Below are 15,671 nucleotides of genomic sequence, written 5' to 3'. Positions count from 1 at the left end.
GCAGCTGCTGGAGTTCAGGGTACTGCTGGGATTTGGGTGGATCTTGCTTCTAGAGTGTGGGGTGTTGGCAGGGGTGACCGACCTGGCCAGGAAAGCACTGAGCTCTTGCTCAGTACAGAACTTCAGGCATCATTAAATCTTTGCAGGTAAGAAAAAAAACTATATGCTCTCTTTGGACCACCACAGAACTCAAGCCTTTCCTTCTCTAAGTTCAGACTCATCGCACGCCCTTTGTTTTTCAGTGAATGTCTGTCTTTTTATGCACGGTAACATCGCACTCAATCAAATGTGGGCTTTTCCAAACAATAAAAAAATTATTTCTGTGAACTCAGCTCAAATCTGTCTTCCTTGTGGATCTGGGCTATGGATTTATTCATGATATTCAGAGAAATTATTGATTAGTGAAAGTTTTCCTGGGGCTACCTTGGAGAAAGATTGTGCATTTCTAAAAGACCTTTTGCAACAAAAACCTGAGCCCAGCCTCTCTCACAGCCTTGTTGCTTATCTTCTATGGCGAAACTGTACGTACATAAGATTTTTCAACAGTTAATAGAGGAAATTCAGAGGGCAGTGAGGTGCTGGCACCAGCAAAGCTGTGGTGCTCCATCCCTGGAGGCACTCAAGGCCTGGTTGGATGGGGCCCTGGGCAGCCTGAGCTGGTGGGGGGCAGCCCTGCCCATGGCAGGGGTTGAGGCTGGGTGGGCTTTGAGGTCCCTTCCAACTGAAGCCATTCTATGAAGATTTGATTCTATGAATCTTTAGTTTCACTAGCCAGTTTCAGATTGAATCTTAGAAACAGAAGTTTCACAAAATCCCTGGAGATTACTTATCAAAGTGAAGGATATCTGTGCTTGGCAGAAGATGGAGCAACACTTCACGTTATATTGTTTCCCAGCCCTACTATGTTTGGCCTTCTATCTGCTGTTTTCATTAGCATTCTACCTGCTTAAATGTATCTACACTGTGGGTAAGCAAATTCTGTCATTTGTAACACAGGTGTTGCACCTGTATAACTGAGAGGAGAATTCAGCTATGGGTGTCCTCTAATGATGTGCCTCCTGCCTTGAACAGTCCAGCATCCTGTAGCTGGTCCTTGTCTTAGCATCATCACACTAAATTCCAGTCAGATACTGTGAGCACGCACAAACACTAAAAGACTGAACACCTTGACATAATTACAGTTAATGGAGGGTGGTATCTTACAACTCATTAAATTGCCTTTGAAAATAATATCAGTGATTGATTATGAAAAATTCAAGTTACAGTTGATGCAAGAAGTTATTTAGCTCTATTGTTGGCATTTACTTTCAACATTTGCCTGCCCTGACTAGTTATTCCCTTATTAGAATATTAAGCAATTTTTAAAAGAGAATGAATGTCTATGTGTTTTTTTTTTTTTCTTGATGAAGTCTGCTTCAAGTCTTGCTACCTTTTAATGTCCCACACTTACTGCAAAGAGTAATCTTTCTTCAAAAGCATGGACTCCAAATCTGAGAAACATCACCAAACTGGCCAACTTGCCAAGATGGGGATCACAGACTCACGAAACCTCAGGGGTCAGAAGGGATCTCTGCAGATCATGTAGTGTCACTCCCTGCTCAGGCAGGTTCCCCGCAGCAGGTCACCCAGGTGGATTTTGAATCTTTTCAGACAGGGAGACTCCACAGCCTCTCTGGGCTGCCTACTCAGTGCTCTGTCACCCTCATAAGAGGGGATGGGGAAATACTATCCTCCAACAGATGTGTGAAATATTTGCAGGACTTTAGGCAGACTTTACTTTCCATCTCTTAACTCACAGACATGTCCACAGACACAGCTTAGTGTTTATCCCCACCTTTCAGAATGTGTGAGGACTACAAGAACTCATTAATCATTGTTTATCCGGGTAGGGATTATCCCAGAGTTGTTTTCTGCATTGCCACCAGGCTGCTGTGGTTTCACTGGGGTTGCTTTGAGTGCAAAGGGCTGCGGAAGTTCTTTACCACGAGACTGAAGTGCTGGAACAGGCTGCCCAGAGATGCTATGGGTGCCCCGTCCCATGAGGTGTTCAAGGCCAGGTAGGATGGGGCCCTGGGCAGCCTGGTCTGGTATTAAATGTGGAAGTCAGTGGCCCTGCATGCGGTGGGGGGTTGGAGCTTCATGATCCTTGAGGTCCCTTCCAACCTGGGGCATTCTGTGATTCTGTGATTGTATGATTCTATGAAATCTTACACGGTTGTGAGCCTGTTGCACTTGTCTTACTTCTTTTTGCAGTCAAGTCACAACCCCAGTCTTCATAGTAAAGGACGAATAAACAGCTTTAGTACTCCATTTGCTTGCCTTTAGCCGAACTTGCAAGAGAAGATACACACTGCAGTGACCCAGCAAGAAAAGCAGCTGGCAGCTCAGGAGACAGGCACCAATATGCACCTGTCATTGACAACACGCTCAGAACATGGCCAATTTCAATGTAAAGGTGCAGCTCAATGTGGAGTCACATATGTTGCCTACGATCAGCACCACTGTGTGGTATTGCAGAGAGGTTTTAGTAAGCATGACTTTGCTTCACTTTGGAGAAGGCCGAGTCGGAAGAGTCACCACAAACGTGCACCAAACGACAGATCTGTAGCGAGGCTCTACAGGCCTGAAACACGGGGTGAACTGCATCGCGGTGAAGCCCATCAGGGTACTGTGAGCACTGAAACAGGCTGCCCGGGGCAGTGGGCACGGCCCCGAGCTGTCAGAGTTCAAAAAGCGTCTGGAGAACGCGTAGGAAGGTGCGCGCGTAACACGACGCGTGGCCGTGAGGGCCGTGAGGGCCCCGCGGGGCCTTGCCGGGGCCACCGCCGTGCAGTGCTGCCGAAGCGCCACCAGAGGGCGGCAGAGCGCGGCTCCCGCCGGTGCCTCCCGGTATCCCCGCGCTGTGCCGGCGGCAGGGGGCACGCGGGCCGCCCTCTGCGCCTCGGAGCAATCAGCAAGAGCCTTGACAAGGTAGGAAGCGCTTGGTTTGCGGTGTTCTCTCTTCTTTTAATCTACCATTAAAGCATGCGGATAGCGGAGTTAAGTGTGACATCCACTTGAGCTGCGGCAAAACGTCAGAAGGACTCGGGTATTTTTATATTGCAGGACTAAGACAGAATGTCTGTGCAATAATCTTAGCGTTAGCAAGGACAGGTACCAAGCTGTTCTTTGCCATTCCGTTTTACTGCGTGCCACTCGAGGTGATGCATTGCATGTTGATTTAAGCAGGCTGGGAGGGAAAAGCTAGCTGCACAGAATGCTCACGTGTGCTTTGGGATGGGATTTTTCACGAGTTTAAGGACGGTTGGTGCTAACCTGCTTTAGACCAGAAGCTTAGAGTTTGCTTTGACTAGAAGTTGGTACTGGGTGTCTGTATGTCTATCCCTTACATTCCAGCTTTCAGGTTTTCAGAAAATCAGAAATTCAACTGAAATGGAAGGAGGAAACTCTGAAACAGGTAACACTAATAGAGCAGCGCGAGGCAGAGTGGAAAATGAGCTATGCAAGGCTAACTCTGCCAAAGAAATGAAAGGGGCTGCACCCGGTTTGTCTTGGATGCTCTCGTGACAGCTCTCATTTGCAGAAGCGTTGCCCATATATCTTCTTTCTAATATAGACCTACAAAGCTGGACAGAAATTGCAGTACTGTGCAGCAAGAGGGAGCATTTGTGTGTGCGTCGGTATGTGCTGTGCGCTGCCTGCTGGCGTGAATGTTTGTCCCGGCTGAAAGTTTTCAGGCTAAGTCTGCATTCCGAAAGATGTTGAGACGTAAAGAGGGAACTTTAAGGAACATTAATTAAAGATTTTAGACATATAGAGGCAGCTGTTGCTAATTATAGTGATACGAAAGATGACTAAATATGTAATATGAAACACCGAATTCAGCCAACGGACTGAACAATGGCATAGGCGAAACTTCTGTTCTGTGTTCATCATTTTCAAGTGTGGACTGGTCAGCAAAATGTATACGCTATGTGAGTGAGCAGCTGCACAGATATCAAAGAGTAATGTTAAAGAACTTGTAGGACAGTGGCTAATACTGCAAACACATTCAAAAAGGTTTTTGTTTTTCTTAAAAACAGGAAATAAAATCCCACAATCCATATTAATAATTAAATTGGTTTACTTGATTTAATTAGCACATACAGAAAGACAGTAATTAATGCTTTGTTTTTCTCTTCAGTGCTGCCATAAGGATCTGACTATCTGGCTTTTTTGAATGATTCCTGAAGGCTGCGATTCAATGTCTCCATGTAATGGAATTGATTTCCTTCAGTTAAGTTGGTTTCTCCCTTGGTTTTCCGTGATGGCTTTAACCTGCAGCGCCATGAGCAGGCAATCTGAAGGCTGTGGTTGGTGACTCATGCCATTAGTTTTGCCTCTGGCATTGCTACGGAAAATCCATTTCCGTCCAAACTGAAGCTGTCTGTTGAGCGTTATGTAGTGTGCTGCCTTCGTTTTCTTTTCAATGAAAAGCTCTTCCATCTAGAAATACACGTTCAGACTCTTGCATTCCAGGTATGTTTCTGGGGAAGACTGGAAATACTTTTAACCTTCTCCTCACGGAATGTATGAAGGCTGCTCCGAAAGTAATGCCTCCTATTTATTCCCATGGAAACTGCAACAGTTACAAAGAGTACAATAACACCGTTTGATAGAACAAATTCTCAGCTACAAAGCACTATTTTTCAACATGGTTGCCATCATTAGCTATGCATTTTCATCCGTGATGCACAAGAGCCTGTCCAGAACATAGCTTATCTTTCACGTTGCTGTTGAAATGCACCACGCACCCACTCACTGTTCTCACATCCACTGTTTTGTCTCCATAAATGTTCAGCAAGCGTCCATGAATGTCAGTGGGTGCCATTTTTTCTGCGTGGAGAAATCTGATGAGACACCTTTCTTTCATCCACCCTGCCTTGTCACAGACCATTGTGTACGACTGTCCCTCTGCTGCCATCTGTCACATGGCAATAACATGTAACAGAATATTGGTAGGAAGGTTCAACCTCCACTGCCGTACCACCAGCATCTACCTCTGATGTTGTGGGCCAACATAATAAAATAGGAGGCATTACTTTTGGAGCAGGCCTTGCATTTAGGGAGACATTCCTCAAGGATCAGTTTGACATGGATGCGTGAGGCAGGAACTCTTGAATTTCACCGTGTCGAACATCCAGGTCTTGGTGCCTGTGAGATGAGTTTTCTCTTCTAAACAGTGGAAGTTATCTCCTCTCCGCCTTCTTTCTGCCTGCCTTTCATCCCAGCAAGGCAGGAAACTGGCTTTGCTAATTCTTTAGAGATCTCTGTGGCTTCCTATCACTTACCTACCAGGTCTTTCTCCAGTAATCTATGAAGTCTTCTGTGATGACAAGTGAGAAATCTGGTGATTGCTGCACATCAGGTATCAGTCGTGGAAGGCACACTCTGGTCTGGGAGCTGGAGGCAGGAAGCTCCTTGGCCTGTAATCCTACATTTCTGCTTTAACAGCACATACAATTTGAGATAGCTGTGAGCAAACAAAGCTGAAGGTTGGAATTCATGAAAAGAGAAGCGTTGTTTTTGCTAATTGGCTAACATCTGAAGGGTTTGGCAATGTGATTACCAGCTGCTATAGTCTGCAATTGATGTCACCTTCTCTTTGTATATAAACATTAGTCATTTGCTAAAGAATGTGAAAAACAGGTGTTCCCTGTTCATTGGAAACCTATTCTTTTAATGGGATACTATAAGATAGCACCTGACATAGAACAATCCCTCGTATGTTTGGTGTTATTAACATAAACACACTTGAACAGTTCCTTATGCGGTGCCATTGGTATGCGTAGCACAGAAAAGATAAACAAAATGACAGATGCCTAAACCAGATGAAACTACAATTAACCTAATGACAGACAAAAATAAAGGAAGTGTGGCAGGAAAATGTGAAGGAACATAAAAATCACTGCAAGCTGCACTCGTTAGCTTTGTTTTTTTCTTTTTAAAGAAGTACTTCTACAGTTTGTAGCCAATACAGGAAGTGAAGGTTGAAGCTGTAACCTTGCAGAGGGAAATTTGGCTTCCAGACGTGACTCTTTGAAAAGGTTTTGGAATACAGGAGTGCTCTGCACACAGGATGAGAAAAGACATTGAAGAATAAGCAGTATGCATGGAAAATAACCCACAGTGATTAGCGGAAAAAGGGAATAAAGCTATGTCCCATAGGCGTGCCCTCTGGAGAGCTTCAACTCAACCTTCTTATCAGCTGTAGAGCGCAGCAGGAAAATTGGTACTGTGGCTCTGTATGCACTCAAACTGGTATGTTTAGCTTGAATTTCCACGAACAGATTTCTTTAGAAAATTTCGAATTTGTGCACAAGATTAAATTCAATAGGCATTAAATAAAATATACCTAAATGAGAACGTACTAATAAAAAGCAGCTATTTGTCTACAGCAAGCTTTAAACGTTCCCAAGCAGCGTGCTCAAGGACATTCACATGGAGCTGCTTTGGCAGAGCAGAGGCTCGCTAGGTCAGAACAAGGCTCCCTGCTTCCATCAGTAGAGCTGCTGAGTGCAGGCAGAGCACTGGATTCACCCAGTGGGCTCTGGGTGCCCCAAGCCAGCCCAAGGGCCAGCAGCTCAGCTCCCGCTCTCACACCCCCATGGGATCCAGTTATCATAAAACTGTGTTCTGAAGATAAAAAATGATCCAAGGGATGGAACATCTCCCCTATGAGGACAGGCTGAGGGAGTTGAGGATTTTCAGCCTGGAGAAGAGAAGGCTCCAGGGAGACCTGGTAGTGGCCTTTGAGTATCAAAAGAGGGGCTGTAAGAAAGAAGGGAACAGACTCTTTTGCGGGGTCTGCTGTGATAGAAAATGGGAAAATGGTTTCAAACTAAAAGAGGGAATATAAGGAAGAAGCTTTTAAGAATAAGGATGGTGAGGCACTGGCACAGGTTGCTCAGAGAGGTGGAGGATGCCCCATCCCTGGAGATACTCAAGGTGAGGCTGAATGGGGCTCTGAGCACCTGATGGAGCTGTAGGTGTGCCTGTCCATTGCAGGGGAGTTGGACTTGATGGCCTTTAAAGGTCCCTTCCAACTTAACCCATTCTAAGATTTATGAAGATTAGAGGGGTAGCTTTGAAGATTGAGGTTACAATGAGATGAGGCATGCTCAGAACAACACAGTTCCAAATTAAAAGTAAGGTTAATTTTTGTTCTCGTAATCAAAGTTACGTTTTTAATGCAGGAGATAGACAACTACCTAACAGTGCGGAACGCTCAGCTGCGGGTGAGCAATCAAGCAGTGCCCCAGTAGAGCTAAAACATTTTGCTGGGTTTGTGACAGCATCTTTTTTTTCTCTTTTTTTTTTTGGTCTGTCACAAATTGCCATCGTCTCACAGCCAAAATTGTTGGAATTTTTTCCATTGTGCACGAAGCATTTTTAAACAATAATTCCATCTATTCTTAGCGAGATGTTCTTTGGTGTGAATTCTATCTATTGTTAGAAAGTGCTTTTGAGAAAATATGATTCTAATCTTATGGCTTTTTGCCTTGATATCAAGAGACTTACTACCAAATATGCAGTCATATCTTTTGTTAATAGAACCAAGTTACAGGATCTATTCATAGAGCAGTAATAAATAATGGTGGCAGCGGGGAGGGATATATGTCATTTTAGTTCTAGAAAACTGATACTCCCAAAGGATAATGATATGAGGAAAATTAGCTGCTGTCAACCTAGTTCATATATAGTCTGTATTGTAGGGAAAAAGAATGTATTGGAATAAACTCTGTGGAAAGAAAAATGACATTTATAAGTAAGTTTTTCCAGCCAAAAGACATTTTTTTTCTATTTCAGCCCCAAAGTGCACCCCTGACATTTGCATCGAGGGGCATATTTAGATATTTAGTGCAGTACAGTCCCAAAACTTTATCAGAACGTTGAAAGCTGTTGTAAACAAGGAAACCAAAGTCAGGAGTCTCTCAGCAGAAAAGAGAACACCACCTGAAATGGTTGCTGCTCAGTGTCTAGGCTTTCCTTTATTCCCATGGCAGAGTACAGGCCATGCTAAGCAAGCTGATCAAAACTGCAGAGGAGCTAGTGGTGGGAGAAAAACACATCATCATAATGTATGCCAAGTGGAGGGTGGCAGGGAGACCCAACGGAGTGCCGTGCTTTTCACATACACAACTTTCACATTCTGAATAATTGTAACTTCCCTCAGTGTGACTCCCACATTGCTCTATCAGACCTGATAATGAAGTTAAATCAGTCCAGTCCTCGATCTCCGATTTAGGCAGATGTTAAAATGATATCTCACTGCTTCTCATGCACATCTCATGCGCTGTTTTTTGGGTGTTTGGGTTTTTTGTGCTGATTTGGTTCCAGGGAACATGCAACGACCTACAGATTTGTTTCCCTAATCGTGTCAGCTATTGGCAGTACTGGTGTCCAAGACCTGTAAACCAAGTTTTGTGTGCAGCCCACTTTTTGAGGACAGCCAGGCCAGAAAGCTGTGCATGGCAGACTGGATGTCTGTAGGAGCCAGCAACTGTGAATACAAAAAAGCTGCAGTCCCTCAACTTCTCCCCACAGGTTTCCCCTGGCAATCCTGGCATTGGATCTTGTGAAGGAAACACCTGGCCCTTGGACTACACAAAGTCTAACATCAGAGGCGCCAATCAGCACTGTGATGGTGAGCCAGAAAGGTCTGCAGCATGCTTGCTGCCATCTTAAACCTTTCAGCTTTGGTTTTGATAGAACTTTTCCTGTTTCAGTTATGCATTCCAAAAGCTGAAAGCGTCTGGCGAATGAAGCAAGAAACTGCACAAAGGGAAAGTCTGGTGATTCAGTCAGCTGCTCCATGCCCAGAGAAGTGGCCTACGGCCCTGCCCTTCCCACAGCACTCTCCATTCCTCATGCTGGTGGCCAGCCATCTACTACAGACATTACTGAAGAGCAGTACTTGCATCGTCGCCTTTAGGCAACTGAAAAGTATGACTGACATAAAAATCCAGAGCTTTCAAATCCAGAGGCCCTCATTGCTGGTAGAAACAAGAGAGGGAAATATATTCATATTCTAGACAGGCACTAGAGAGAGGTTCTCTGCTTGAAACTGGACTAAATCTACAGCTTCATACATCGACATGAAGGGAGGAGTAACTCAGCACTTCTCTCTCCAGCATCACAAGGCTCTGAAGGTACTGCCTTTGACAGACTTTTTTTCTCTGAGTGGATGAGTTATTGATCAAGTAAGAGATAAAAAAAATAGGCACTTACTTTGTGCCACATTGCTCTGATCAGTGATAGAAGCTCACTGCTGGATACCGATCTTAATACAATCTCATGAACTCAGCAGATCCTTTTCCTTAGTCTGCACTAATGTCATATTAAGTGTCTTTGTGTTTTTTACCATATTAAGCATTTCTGAAACTTGAAGATTGATTTTGGTTTGATTTTAAAGGGCTGAGAGATTTTAGAATTAGATTTTAATAGCCAATTATAGATTATTAAACAGTGGAAAAAATTTAAAGCCATTAAAATAATCTTTTAAACCTTCCTTAAAATTACATGCGATCCACTGAGAATATTCGTCCAGCTGTATTTGAAAAATATTAATTGGAAGTCAGTGCAAATATAAATGCTAATGTGAACTTAACCAGAACGTGAGGGTTTCTGAACTGGAAAAGCTCTCAGAGCACACAGAAGTCACCTGTCAAGGTGGTTTTGGGACAACCATATGTACTATGGGATGACGGAGGGCAAAAATTACGGAGGGCCACTATGTGACTAATTCTGCTTACTTCTATTTTGTTTGTTTGAACATCAGAAATTCCTCACACGTATCCTGTGTCTTCCAGTGATTTGTTACACCTCTGTAAAATACTGATTTCATTCCTAAGGGTGTTTCTGCCTTTAAAGAGCAGTATCTGTCTGGCTCAGTTGGCAGTGCTGACCGGAATAAAAACAAACAAACAACAAAAAACAAAAATAAATGAACAAATAAATGAAAAACATCCCTGATCAAATATCAGTAACTGTTACAGAACAGGAACTAAAAGAGGGGCGATTTAGGTTAGATGTTAGGAGGAAATGCTTTCCCCAGAGGGCAGTGAGGTGCTGACACAGCTGCCCAGAGAAGCTGTGGTGCCCCATCCCTGGAGGCGCTCAAGGCCAGGTTGGATGGGGCCCTGGGCAGCCTGAGCTGGTGGGGGGCAGCCCTGCCCACGATAGGGTTTGGAGTAGGGTGGGCTGTGAGGTTCCTTCCAACCCAAATCATTCTGTAATTCTATGATTATGAATGTTACATTTCAATTAATGTTATCATAACAATGCTATGGATATGATTTTTCTTATCTCAGCTTGCTGGGGAATAGTGTAAAGAATTTTCTGAATGGGTATAGCCTTTGGGGTGCCTGAGATAAAGTATTTTCACACACATCCACCCCATGTGAAACGTGCAGAAAGCCAAAATAAACCACTGAATTGGATTTTGCCTTCGCTTCAGGAAGGACAGAATAGTAGGGACTATTTCTCATACTTGATCGCTAATTTGTTGGCCAGTCATCGTGGCAATTAAGGAAAAATGATCACCTCAGTCCAAGCTGAGTGAAATAAAGGGGAGATTTCTTGTTATGGCTGGGAAAATCACAGAAAGCGTCACAGAAATACGGAAGGAGCTATGATGGATATGCATGGAGAAGACAGAGAACAAATGCAGCAAATAGGAAGCATCAACTACTGATATGACAGAGATTCAGAATCACAGAATGTCTTAGGTTGGGAGGGACATCAAAGCCTACCCAGTCCCAACCCCTGCTGTGAACAGGGCTGCCCTCCACCAGCTCAGACTGCCCAGGGCCCCATCCAACTTGGCCTTGAGCACCTCCAGGGATGGGGCACCACAGCTTCTCTGGGCAAATGAGAGGTAATGTTCCCAAAATGACTAGATAAAGATCTTTGCCATATTTATTGTGGATGACAAAACAATTGGATTAATTCAATAGAGAAAATCCCACAGGAGCTGTTAAGTACAAGGATATCAGCTCTGGGTTGGACCATCCTTTGCTGGAGATTGGAAGACAGTTGTTGAAAAATGTCGCTGTAGGTCTGATTTGTTCTTCTATGGGAAACTGCCAGCAGCCACAGTTAGGAACGTGGTGCTGGGCTGGATGAATGTTGGTTTGACTTGCTACAGTCGATCTCACAGAGTTTTCATAGCATGTTTCCAGTACCACAATCACAATGTTCACTGCAAGCGTTATTCTCCTATTACTGAACTGGAACGTATATTTACTGGTGTGCATGCAAATGGGAATGTTTCTCTAGAAGAAGAATGGAGGAGATTGTGGGAGGTGGTTTTGTGTTGTTTACTTCCCTCAGAGTATGCAGCGCCACAGACAATACATCTTTGGATGGAAATAAAAAAATGTGCTTTTGTAAAACAAAATTGGGTATATTCTGCACAGCAAACATCTTGTGCTGAAATAAATATCTCTTGGGTGATGTCAGTATGAGAACAAGCACCACAGTGTTGTTGAAGTACTACTGGGAGTCACTGAGCAAATGTGCCGGCGAACACTGCAGAAGCCTATATATGGTAATTTATCTAAAAATCTCCCTATTTCTGTTTTTAAAAAGTTTTATGCAGGAGAATGAATGTCTACCATCTTTCAAGGCAGCACAAGACATGCACCAGCCCTCAGACCCCACAGCCTTCCAGCAAGCGCTCCAACAGCGAGATGGGGCCTCCCTCCCATGGACAGGAGGGGAGGCAAAACCAGGACCTGCTGGGGCCGAGATGTTGGGTCTGTGGCTGACAGGTGTATTAAAGCATGCTGGCATGAAATGTCAGTTTTTCTTCTAGTGAATAAACAGTTTCTTTCTTTATGGTAACTGGTGACAGTGACAGAAGTAGCACAAAACTATTATTGCAGACACTGAAGCTAGGATAGTATGGGCTAAATATAGTACTATATGCCTAAGGTTATAATCTCGTGGAGTTGAAATGTATTTCACATGCTTGAGTTTACAGTGTTCTCTGCTTGCATCAACGCAGGTTCTCCCTTGCACTTCACCACCTCCTCCTCTCACCCTTGGGCCCTCTAGCTCTCCGAACTCCATTTTGTTCTGGGCACATGACAAGTCTGAGCTCAGACTGAGACTGTTTCTCAACGTTTTTTTTTTTTAATAAGAATTAATAGCAGCATGAATAATGAGGCAGAAGGAATAACGTGCCAGTATACAATCATGCTGCAAATGGTTCAAACCATTAAACCATTTTAGGTCCTCTGTGGCCAATTGCTGGGACCTGGACGGAGGAGGAAAAAACAATCGCATTCTGCCAGAAGTTGTTAAATTCCTGCGAGCGAATGCGGTCCTGACTTAATTATCACTTCCAAGAGCCTATTTATAGTTGTCTGGGAAAGCACTTAAGAGAAATAGGCTTAAGTTTGCAAACAGAGTAAGTGGGTGAGTATTCCCAGCAAAGACAGAGAGGGGAGAGGCAACCCCCTGCCCTTCCAGTCCTCCTAGTGGGATGTCAGCGCAGGAATTCCATGCTGATGGGACCAGCTCCTTGGCTCACCAAGTTCCTACATGGAATTTTAGAGATTCGAAATCATAAATGTTGCACAACTTACTGATGAGCTTCAAACTTGGAAGTTTCCTGGGACAGAACAGCCCCTAGGATGGCATACAAAGCATTTCTTGGGTCTCCAGGACAAACATATACATATATATATATATATATATATAAAGCTTCACATAATTATAAACATCCAAAATGCTTTGATAGATGACATGCTAAATCTGTACATGTAAATGGTTAGCAGGCTGGGGCTGCAGTATGAATAACTGAATTTGTCCAGGGAAACATGGCCAGTGGGATTTCCTGAGTACAAGAACTTACACTGGTCTCAGCAAGCAAATACTGACAGCTGATAAATAAGCACAGAGAAATGGTATATGGGAATGGTATATGGGAACGAGGAAGAGAAATTTACATTGCCTTTATCCCAGGCCTTTTGGAGACAAATGAGTAGGTGCTATGAAATGGAGAGTCAGAGCGGGACGTGAAAGCTGCCTGTAAGCAGGCCTGCACATGCAGAGGAATTGATTTATAGTCAAATCCATTGCTACAGTTATTTAATACCTAACTACTGCCTATTTCATAATTTCTCTGCTTGTAGCTGATAAACTCTTATTAAGCTGTGAAGCATGGAGGAGTAGCATATCTTACTGTTTCTACGTAACGTGGTATCTTTACAATGTTCCATTCAATAACTCTACCTGTATAATGTGTACTAAATCAATTTGGTCATGCCATGGAATTTCAAATTTGCAGTACAAAAGCACATTACATACGTATTTCAGTGTTTTATGGGCATAATTGTGTGTGAACAAATAGCTACATATACATTTTATTGCACCAAGTATCTTAAGCACTTAATTTGCACTCATGCAAAGGCTAACTACAGCCTCAACCCTTGAACTAACAACTCTGGAAGGGACTGTTCTCTCCCTGTCTCCTACATTACCTGCATGTTCCACAGGTCAGCTTTATTTGGCAGAAGTTGTTCCTGCAACCCATCTACTCATATAGCGCGTTATGGCGGTGCAGCTCTTGGGCCTTTTAATGTTATTTCCCTACCAGAAAGTGAAGCACCAAATAACAGCCTGTTGTTATTTCTTTGTCTGTATGTGGACTACTGACCCAGAAAGCTGTAACTATAGATCTTCCCAGTTCCATTTAACTGGAATAACCACAAGGAAAAGAAGAGAGGAGAAAAATATCAATGACTGCAAAAACCAATCAAACTACTGCTCCTTTTCTCAGATGGTCTTGTTTTTATTGGAGGAATAAGCCTTCTCTTAAATTAACACCTCCTGATAAAATACCGTTGTTTGTGGAATCTTTCAGTAAGACTCCATGTGAGATTCAGACTTATCCCCTATTTTTGCCACTGATATTAGATTTTCAGTCTATCTACTCCCTGTGTGGAAATACCCTGCCCCAAGAACACCTTACCACATCTGTTGAGTGTGCAGGGCCACTTGCCTCCTTCCCCTGTACGTACACACAGCTCCCTCCTCTGTCACACCCAGTGACTTTACATTTCTGCTTTGCTTCTCAGCACCCTTCACATCTGGACTTGGGCCAGAGGACAATCACTGACAGACCTTCTGCTTCTGGAGCAAATAAGGGTTTGTGGTTTTGGTTGGACTAAAGAGATTTTCAGAACATTTTATTTCCTTTATAGTGGGTGACTGTTGATAACACATCCTACTTCATGCTGCATCTCTCCATGTTGTCTGTTACACCACTGCTGAACCTCTATGTCACCCATGGGGATTGGTGCTTGCCCAGTTCCCTTTCCATGCTATCCCTATTGCTATCCAGGACAGATTGCTCAGCAGAAAAGCAATTCAGTCAGCTAATGGGCTGCTATATGCAGCATGCAGGTTTATTTGTTTTGGAGAGGTGAGCCCCCCACAGCTGTCCAAGCTTGATAGATGACTTTGATAGCGATGATGGGGGAGCCTTCATTCTGCCATTCTCAAAGACATCTGTGTTCACAGAGAAATGAGAAAGCTGGAGCTTGTTATGTACCATCTACAGTTAGAAGAGCTATCTACATGTTTGATTGAAAATGCTACCACATAACATATATATAATTATGGACTTGGTTATAAGAGGACGTCTAATGGAGCAGATGTGTACAAAGGATATTTGACAATAAAAACTGAACATGGCAAGGGAGCATGTATGAAGGAAAGCTATTCACTTTGAGCCAGTGGGAGCAGGCGTGCCTGAGGAACAGCGAATGTGTGAACTGTGGTTGAAGGTGGGAAAAAAAAAAGTAAAGAAAAATAGATATGGAACGTAGGTGTGTGAAGGACGTGGGAATCAAGATGAAAATTACGAATAAATGGAGAAGTGAGTGAGACAAGGGACTTCTGTCAATTTATGTCAATAGATACACCTTTATATGAAATACGACAGTGGCCCACATCTCATTTCCTATAGCAGTCTTCGCTCTCCTAAGCCTTCTGTCAGATTTACATGCTGCACATTACACAGGTCATCTTCGTTTGGAAGAAGCTGTTCCTGCAACCCAAAACACAGAAGTGCTGTGTTAGACCACTTTATCCATTTTTCTCTTTTCCTTAATGGAGTATGACAGACATTTAAGAGAAAGAAAAACCAAACTGAGGGAGCAGAGACGCAGATTTGGTAGGCTTTCATTGTAGGGTGAGGATGGTAGAGTACATTGCCAATTAGTGCTCTGGTATTACACCTATGACAACTTTTCCAGGTTCTCCTCTTCTAGCCTCTTCATATTACAGACACACACACACACACAAACCCTTGGCTCCTGAGTGCTTTGTTCATCTCCTCCTGAGGAGCAGGGAGGAGGATGAGGTAACATCAGATTGAGGGTACCATTCTGGCCTTAAAAATAACGAAGAGAGTTCCTGCTTGGCACTTTGGCATGAGTGTGCTGCAGACTGAGGGAGTTTCTATTTTCATGAGGCAACCACAGCCCCTATCATTTCCTTCTGATTGCTGCAGGCAGCTCTGGGCACAGTTGGCTGAAGTCTTCAGCTCCTAAACATTGTTTTTGTTTGTTTGTTTGTTTGTTTGTTTTTTAATATAAATATGGAGAGCCTAGAAGTTA

General features: G+C 43.5%; 1 non-coding gene across 1 annotated transcript; it reads left to right on the top strand.

Moving 5' to 3' along the window:
* The first annotated feature begins 2,929 nt into the window (after window positions 1-2,929).
* LOC101749389 lies at window positions 2,930-15,154 on the top strand. The gene is made up of 4 exons (XR_001462263.4): window positions 2,930-2,970; window positions 4,184-4,518; window positions 8,587-8,686; window positions 8,769-15,154. It is a non-coding gene; the product is annotated as an uncharacterized LOC101749389 (transcript).
* Window positions 15,155-15,671: the final 517 nt, after the last annotated feature.

This window comes from Gallus gallus, chromosome 1, assembly GCF_016699485.2.
Source record: "Gallus gallus isolate bGalGal1 chromosome 1, bGalGal1.mat.broiler.GRCg7b, whole genome shotgun sequence".
Taxonomy (NCBI): domain Eukaryota; kingdom Metazoa; phylum Chordata; class Aves; order Galliformes; family Phasianidae; genus Gallus; species Gallus gallus.
The sequence above is the reverse complement of the archived record's forward strand: the minus strand, read 5'-3'. Positions and strand labels throughout refer to the sequence as shown.